This window comes from Carassius auratus, chromosome 9 (assembly GCF_003368295.1).
Source record: "Carassius auratus strain Wakin chromosome 9, ASM336829v1, whole genome shotgun sequence".
NCBI lineage: Eukaryota > Metazoa > Chordata > Actinopteri > Cypriniformes > Cyprinidae > Carassius > Carassius auratus.
The window spans coordinates 28,188,248-28,196,696 of NC_039251.1; the positions used below are offsets into that span (position 1 = coordinate 28,188,248).

At 38.1% G+C, this 8,449-nt stretch overlaps 1 pseudogene; it reads left to right on the forward strand.

The window, feature by feature from the left end:
• The first annotated feature begins 4,986 nt into the window (after positions 1-4,986).
• On the forward strand, positions 4,987-5,716 carry LOC113108076 (gastrula zinc finger protein XlCGF57.1-like; annotated as a pseudogene).
• The last annotated feature ends 2,733 nt before the right edge of the window (positions 5,717-8,449 follow it).

Sequence of the window (8,449 nt, forward strand, 5' to 3'; positions counted from 1 at the left end):
GATAGGTGAAAAATATTTACAGGAGTCGATAAAGTATTGTTTTTCATTTTTATTGACATTTTTTTTGTACAGGACAAATCAAGCGGGCGTGAGCGCCGCCGCAAAAGTCGCAAATATGCATTAACCGGCAGCGTTGTCTTGAGCACCTCCCGGCATTGAAGCTGATGCAGAGTTGCCTGCCAGAGAAAGAAGGGGGCGGTGATTAGAGGAATTGGGGAGGGAATGATTGTTTGGGAAATTCAGTACATAGCTGGTGGACTTGGGCTGGGATGGTTCGGCACAGGGAGGAATGGATGGGTTGACAAAGGGGCATGTTGTAGAGGAGTGTGCGATGGATCGGCATACTGCGCATGTGATGTTATTGCAGCCTAAAAATACCCGATTGTGAAGTTCAGTGCCCAAAGACCCCCAATAAGGACACTGATTCCACTGAGACAGTCGGATGGCGCATTTTGCAGAGAATAAATTATGGTACGTGTAGAAATGGGAACCACAATATGATAACGCGAGCTCGGCGATTATTGTGAGATTGTAGTCACTGAGCTCACGTCTCCTTTGTGGAAAAGAGGAACAGATTACTTCGGTGTAGCAATTGAAAGCGGTGGCGAATTCAGGAAATGATAGAATATGGGACTGAATATGAGTGGTGTTTTTTAGAGTGAGTGAGAACTCGCCGCAGTCAATTTGGGGGTCAGAGGACGCAGGTGAAATAGGAGACAGGAGAGAAAAAAGATCTATGTCCGCACCTGAGAGAATTTGGCACCGAATGTTACTGGAGATGGGTGTAGGATCCAAGGCGGGGGCGTTTAGTGGCATGGGTAGGAGCTTAGCTGAGGACAGGGAGAAGGATGAACGGGCAAAAGATATGGAGGAAGGAGTAACAGCTGACGGAACCGCCTGCGGAAGCCAGCTCGCTCTTGGAACAGTTGTGGGAGCTGCACGGGAAGAGAGCACTGGAAAGAGAGTGGGGATAATGGGTGCCAGAGTCTGTGCCATGAATGGAGGTGGCCTTATGCTGTGGTCAGCTCCAGTGGCGAGAAACATGTTATCCAAAAGGGAGGGAATGGTGGATGTAGGGGCTTTTGCCGTTTGCTGAGGCGGCCTCGCCCTAGAGCAGGAGGGCGTGGCTGGGGGCGATGGATTAAGGGTGGGAAAACACTGGGACTGGGAGTGAAACTGCGCTGATAGCGGAGGCGTGCTCGCGCTATCTTGGCGACATGTGCAGGCGTGTTCCAATCACTTAGAAAGGCAAGATTCTTCACAAATGTGAGCCAGTAGAGTTATGGATGAACCGATGAGACAAAGATTAACCTTTATCTATTTTTGGTGCTGATCAGAGGTTTGCATCTTGCTGTGTAGCTTCTGTAAGTCCGTGTCAAATTCTCCTGCGGACTGTAGATTGACAGAGCATCACCTGAACTTTCTAGATGTTGTTGGTGATTTAACAGACATGTGTTTTAGGGTCCATTTTCACAGCTTTTATGATTTGTCTGTCATCAACTACTGTTGTTTATATCAGCCGATCAGGTCGTCGTTGGTTGCTGATGTCGACAGTAGTTTCCAACCTCTTGATTTCTCCATGCCCTTTGTTTTCCCCATAGTTCAAATTGACTTTTCTTTTACCATCCACATTGCTTGTCGGCTTCCTCATTTTCATCCTGGTTTGTGTGTATGTCATCATTGAATGCAAGACATAGAATCCAGAAGCAATGGCTATAACTGATAAGACACATTCCCTGTTTTTAATATAAGAAGAATGAATGCATCAGGACACCGCTGAACACGTAGAAAGACCTGTGAGGCAACGGTTTCAATACTTATGCTCACATCAGATAGGGAGATGAAACTCTAAAAGTGCCGATCTTCTTAGCTGGTAAAACATCTTTGTGTGGAATCACCCAATAATAAAATGTGACATTTTATTAGTTTTGTATCCTATTCATCTTTTAATCATATTTACAGATTTCTTGACTCCACAGCAAACAGAACAATTTTGTCTTTACTGTTCCAATACTTATGGAGGGCACGGTAAGTGCACCATTCAGTCATTCATTCATAAAGGGTTAACAATCTTGAGAAGAGGATTAAGGCCCTGATATACTTTAAGCAAAATCGAAGAACAAACTGGTATGATGTCATTTTTAACAAAATCAGGCCAAAACCCAAGTTCGTTTTGTGTTAGTTATTGGAGATTTGAAATGGTTTGCGAAAGCAAGAAACTCTGGACCTCTACTCTGGGTTAATTTCGTCTGTCAACCCCATGGAGGAGAGATGTCTGTGGGTAAAAACATGAGTGCAGTGAAGAGCCACTTTATAGTAGTAAATTAAGTTTTGATTTTGATGAAATAAGACTCTGAGACTGTTTTTCATGTTTAATTCTGTTGCTTGCTTTTAACCCTTTCGAGTCGATTAACGCATATATGCGTTTTGAGTCATTTTCTCCTGATAACCCCGAAAAGAACTTAAATTACACTTCCAGTTCTAATCGTACAGATAAGAGCAATAAATCAATCGAATCAGTAAAGGGTCTACGTTTTTTTGTATACAGACATAATAACAACAAAACTTTGTGCACGTATAAAATAAAGATAACAAACCAGGTGCGCTGTCTGCAGCCTGTCTGCGCTGATCGTCATGTACAAACGCGTCATTAAAATGAACTGTAACTCCATGAATACTCAACGAAAAGACATGAGAGAGATATCTATAGAAAGATTGACATGTCTATTTTTAAACTAAACAAGTGCTGCTGAAAACAGATATTCTGTGATAAAGTAATCCATATGAAAACAACGCGATGTCTGTTTTTCATGTCTCCCTTCATTATATCTAATGTGACCACACCCCCGCGCTGAAGGCACTATTCAGATTCAAACTGAAGCGCGAGGCTTGAATACACCCACACAGAAGAAAAAGCAGCCAGACTGTTCTTCGAGTTTTTATTTTATTTTACTGTTTGCTTCGTGATTAGAGGAATAAGACATAAATCACCCCAAAAAGATGTGATGTGGTTGAGGACATGAGAAATGGATTTCCTCAGAAAAAAAAAGGATGAAGCGCTTTATTCAGCAGAGATCATAAACAGAGTAAGTCTCTTTTTATTTATTTATATACTTGTACTAGTTTTCACATAACGTGTAAACATTTTACTAGTTAGATTTTTTCCAAAGACTTTTTCCAAACTATAATTCCTGACTAAATGTATAATCAAGTGAAACATTATGAAGTTTCAATAACAAAATACAATACTATACCATTCAAAAGCTTGATGTAAATAATATAAATGTAACAAAGAGATAACTGTAACAAATGTGAAAACACTGCTTTTCTTTCAATTTATTCCCCCTAAAAACCCAGAAAAATATTCTCAGCTCTTTTCAACATTAATAATAATGATAATAATAATAACAATAAATGTTTATTTTTTGGTAGAAAATCAGATTGTTAAAAGGATTTCTGAAGGATTGTGTGACTGGAGTAAGGATGCCAAATAATTTGTTTGAAAGTAAGCTTTGATTGTTTCTAATAAACTGTTTAACTGCTCCCCCAAGTGGATATTAAATTATGTTGTGGTATAATTAAATATATTCTTAATAAACTACAAACATAAAATTATATAGATTTATTTTATTCTCACATTCTTTCTTGTAACTCCTCACTCACAGTGGCACAGCTGAATGAGAGGCTCATTATGCAGCTCATTATGCAGGGCTTTGTCTTCTCAGGTGTAAATCACAATGATATTCATGATAGTTGACGCCTACTCACATATGACTTTTACCAAAAAAAAGTGTCTTAGAAAATGTAAATCAATATATTGTTTTATGTGAGTGAGTAAACAAGATGATTTTCACATAATTTAGAAAGAAAAATTCTAGGCCACAAGCTCCAGTTCTCAACAATCCCGGGAACCAATATTCTGTATGTGTTTTATGGCCTTATTCAAGTGATTTAACATTTTTAGTTTTTCACTAACCATGCATAACATTTTTTTTCTCAAAAATACAATCATGTACATGCATGCATTTCACATATTATTATAGCCCAGTTTGTGCTGATTACAGTGAGATTATACTTTACCCATTTAGATATTTATAAGAAACTGAAAAAAGCACAAATGTCAGGGCATGACAAAACTTCTCCAGGCCCCAAAAATACCCTTAGACTCCAGAGGGTTAAGCAATATATTGAATAAAGTGCCAAATCAACACGTGACGTGACTTCACAGGAGTGCTAATTTACAGAGCTCGTGCAAGCATACCCATGTTACTATGAACAGATGCTTTTCATAAAAACATTCTTGTTTTCTCCATTTTTGTTGTGTTTTTGTTGCTGAGGGGCAAGCCACTGCACATATTTACATGTTCTTTAAAACGTTGCTTTCATCTGATTGGGCGGCATCGGAATGTTAGATCGCAGTATACCGCTGCTCACGTATTTCAAACTTTGTTTTACCCCTAAATGAAGAGCGAAAATCTTTGTTTTGAGTATATCGGGGCCTTTACAGGCAAGTCTTCTTTCAGTAGATTAGTGGGTAATATTAAACATACATGTTGCTATTGTAAAGTATTGATGTATGTTGTTTTGTGCCATTAAAATTGTTCTTTCTTTTTTAGACCTGATGTTGCTGAAAGAGAAAAGTGAAGAACTAAATGAAATAAAGGACAAAGATCAGTATAAGAAACATGATTTCACGGGAGACAATTTCTTTAGTTACTCACAAACTAAACAGACTTCAAAAAAGAGAGCTCAAAAGACAGGAGCTAGGAGTCATTTCATCTGCCAACAGTTTGGAAAGAGTTTCACTAAAAAAGGAAGCCTTGAAATCCATTTAAGAATTCACACTGGAGAGAAGCCTTACACCTGCCAACAATGTGGAAAACGTTTCAATAAAAAAGGAACCTTTAATAGACACTATAGAATTCACACTGGAGAGAAACCTTACACCTGTCAACAATGTGGAAAAAGCTTCACTCAAAAAGGAGCACTTAACAGGCACATTCAAATTCACAAAAGAGAAAAGGCATACACCTGCAAACTGTGTGAAAATAGTTTCATTCGAAAAGAAAGCTTAGAAATCAACATGAGAATTCACACTGGAGAGAAACCTTACACCTGCCAACAGTGTGGAAAGAGTTTCGGTCAACAAGGAAACCTCAAAATCCACATGAATGTTCACACTGGAGAGAGACTTTTCAACTGCCAACAATGTGAAAAAAGTTTCATTAAAAAGGGAAACCTTGAAGTCCACATGAGAATTCACAGTGGAGAAAAGCTGTTTGTGTGTCCTAAGTGTGGAAAGAGTTTCTCTCAGCAAGGAAACCTCAAAGTCCACATGAGAATTCACACTGGAAAGAAGCCTTTCATCTGCCAACTGTGTGGAAAGAGTTTCTGTCAACAAGGAAACCTCAAAACCCACATGAATGTTCACACTGGAGAGAGACTTTTCAACTTTCAACAATGTGGAAAAAGTTTCTTTAAAAAGGGAAACTTTGAAGTCCACATGAGAATTCACAGTGGAGAAAAGCTGTTTGTATGTCCTAAGTGTGGAAAGAGTTTCTCTCAGTAAGGAAACCTCAAAGTCCACATGAGAATTCACACTGGAAATAAGCCTTTCATTTGCCAAATGTGTGGAAATAGTTTCAGATGCAAAACATCCCTTAACAACCACACACGGATTCACTCGAGAGAGAACAGTTTTATGTTAGCAGTGTGAAAGGAGTTTCACAGACATGAAACACTGTAAGAATCATGTGAACTGACAATGTGTCTGCCTCCCAAACAACGTTAGGTGGATTGTTCCAGGGTTTGATCACTAAATAGGAAAAGAATCTGCCACAGTAATTGGAGCTAAACCATTCAGGGCTTTATAAGTAATAAGCAATATTTTAAAATCTATACGATGTTTGCTAGGGAGCCTGTGCAGTGTTGACAGGACCGGGCTAATATGGTCATACTTCCTGGTTCTAGTAAGAACTCTTGCTGCTGCATTTTGGACTAGCTGTAGTTTGTTTACTAAGTATACAGAACAACCACCCAATAAAGCATTAAAATAATCTAACCTTGAAGTCATAAATGCATGGATTAACATTTCTGCATTTGACATTGTGAGCATAGCCGTAATTTAGATATATTTTTGAGATGGAAAAATGCAGTTTTACAAATGCTAAGAAACGTGGCTTTCTAAGGAAAGGTTGCGATCAAATAGCACACCTAGGTTCCTAACAGATGACGAAGAGTTGACAGAGCAACCATCAAGTCTTAGACAGTGTTCTAAGTTATTACAAGCAGAGTTTTTAGGCCCTATAATTAACACCTCTGTTTTTTCTGAATTTAGCATTAAGAAATTACTCGTCATCCAGTTTTTTATATCGACTATGCATTCCATTAGTTTTTCAAATTGGTGTGTTCAACTGAAATATAGAGCTGAGTATCATCAGCATTACAGTGAAAGCTAACACCGTGTTTTAGGGGTGTGCAATTAATCGCATTCGATTGTCATGCGCATCTCGTCAGTAAAGCCGGTCCCGTGATTAGTAGTAAATCACCACCCCCTGCTTTCAGATAGTCTCAGCCTCAGACGTCGCACCTACAGACTGTTTGTTAAATGTCTGGTGCATGTGGGACAAAAAAGTGGAAACATTCCAGGGGCAGGTCTTGGCCAATGAAAGCTGCAATTAATTTCAGACCTACACTTTGAAGGTCTGGCTACGCGAGACTAGCTTTCAGATTGAGCAACATTCACTACACAGTGCCTTAGTTCACTGAGAAGCTAGGCGAAATTCAAAATCAAAATGTTCAAAATCGAATGTGATATTGCCTAATTGTCAATTGAATGTGATTAATTGCACAGCCCTACTGTGTTTCCTGATGATATCTCCCAAGAGTAACATATAAAGCGTGAAGAGTAGCGACCCTAGTACTGAGCTTTGAGGTACTCCATACTGCACTTGTGATTGATATGATACCTTTTCATTCACTGCTACGAATTGATGGCGGTCCTATAAGCCATGCTAATGCACTTCCATTAATGCCAACAAAGTGTTAAAGTCTATGCAAAATAATGTTGTGGCAATTTTGTCAAACGCAGTACTAAGATCCAATAAAACTAATAGAGAGATACACCCACGATCAGCAGGTCATATGTAACTCTAAGCAGAGCAGTCTCAGTCAGTAATATGATACGGTCTAAATCCTAACTGAAAATCCTCACAGTTACCATTTTTCTCTTAAGAAGGAATATAATTTTGAGGATAATACCTTTTCTGGTATCTTGGGAAGAAAAGGGACATTCGAGATCGGTGTGTAACTAACTAATTATTTGGGCTCAAGTTGTGGTTTTTTTATGAAACAATATTAAGCAATTATGGATATCAATTGTATGGAGTTGTTGTTGATGTATTTGATTCAGGATAATACTTTGAAATTAATAAATTTCATAAATCTACACTGCATTCAGAAAGTTTTCAGATCCCTTTGTTTTTTACATTGTTTGTGTTATGCTAACATGCTTTTAAATTTAAATTTATTTTATATATACCATTCTACACTCTATACTAGTGCTGTAAAAATACCAAAATTTAGACTTTGATACAATACCTGACTAAAAATCAATTTAAGAAATAAATAAAAGAAAATAAAGAAACCTCTCACTTGACCAATGTTCCTCTCCTTTACTTTCATATAAAGCACTTTGAATTACCATTTTATATGAAATGTGCTATATAAATAAATGTGAGCTGCTTGGCCTTCGCGGGATTTCCTAAATTCACCAAGGTGTTCCCGATTAGCATTGTCGCATAGCAGCGTTGAGAGGAGAGCTGACATCCAGGCACATTTATAAAAGTTATCCAGATAATATTTGTTTTTATGTTTTATGTTTTCATGGAGGAGATGGGGGGAATGTTTCACCCCCGGCGGCGCCGGGTGATGTACCTCAGGCTTAGCCGAGACCAAGGACAGGTACGTTCCACTGTTTTGCAACTTTAAAGGCATGTATTATTTTGAACTGACTTGAATAATGTAATGATACATATGAAAACACCCACACACACATAATAGCGGTTCAAATGCTGAGTGATATCTTACTAAGGTGCGCTTCTAAAATAGTTTATTGTCTTGACCATGGTGAACTTATTTAATGAACTCTCCTCCCAGGTCCGGACAGTTGTGTACTGCACATTAAAACATAAATTGATGGCTATCGCCAGACTAAAGAAATTAGTGTAAATATTTGTTTTTATTGAACAAAATATAATGTTATCATGTATATTGAATAATGTCTTTTCATCTGTATAAGCATAAATTATCCTTCACAAATCGATCTCATTTTAATGCTGTTCTGTTACTGTATGTCCTTTCAATTGCTTTGGTACAAAATATCTAAATTTATCCAATAACAATGTCTGACAAAAATATGAAGGGAACAGTGCAAAATGCATCTCTAAAT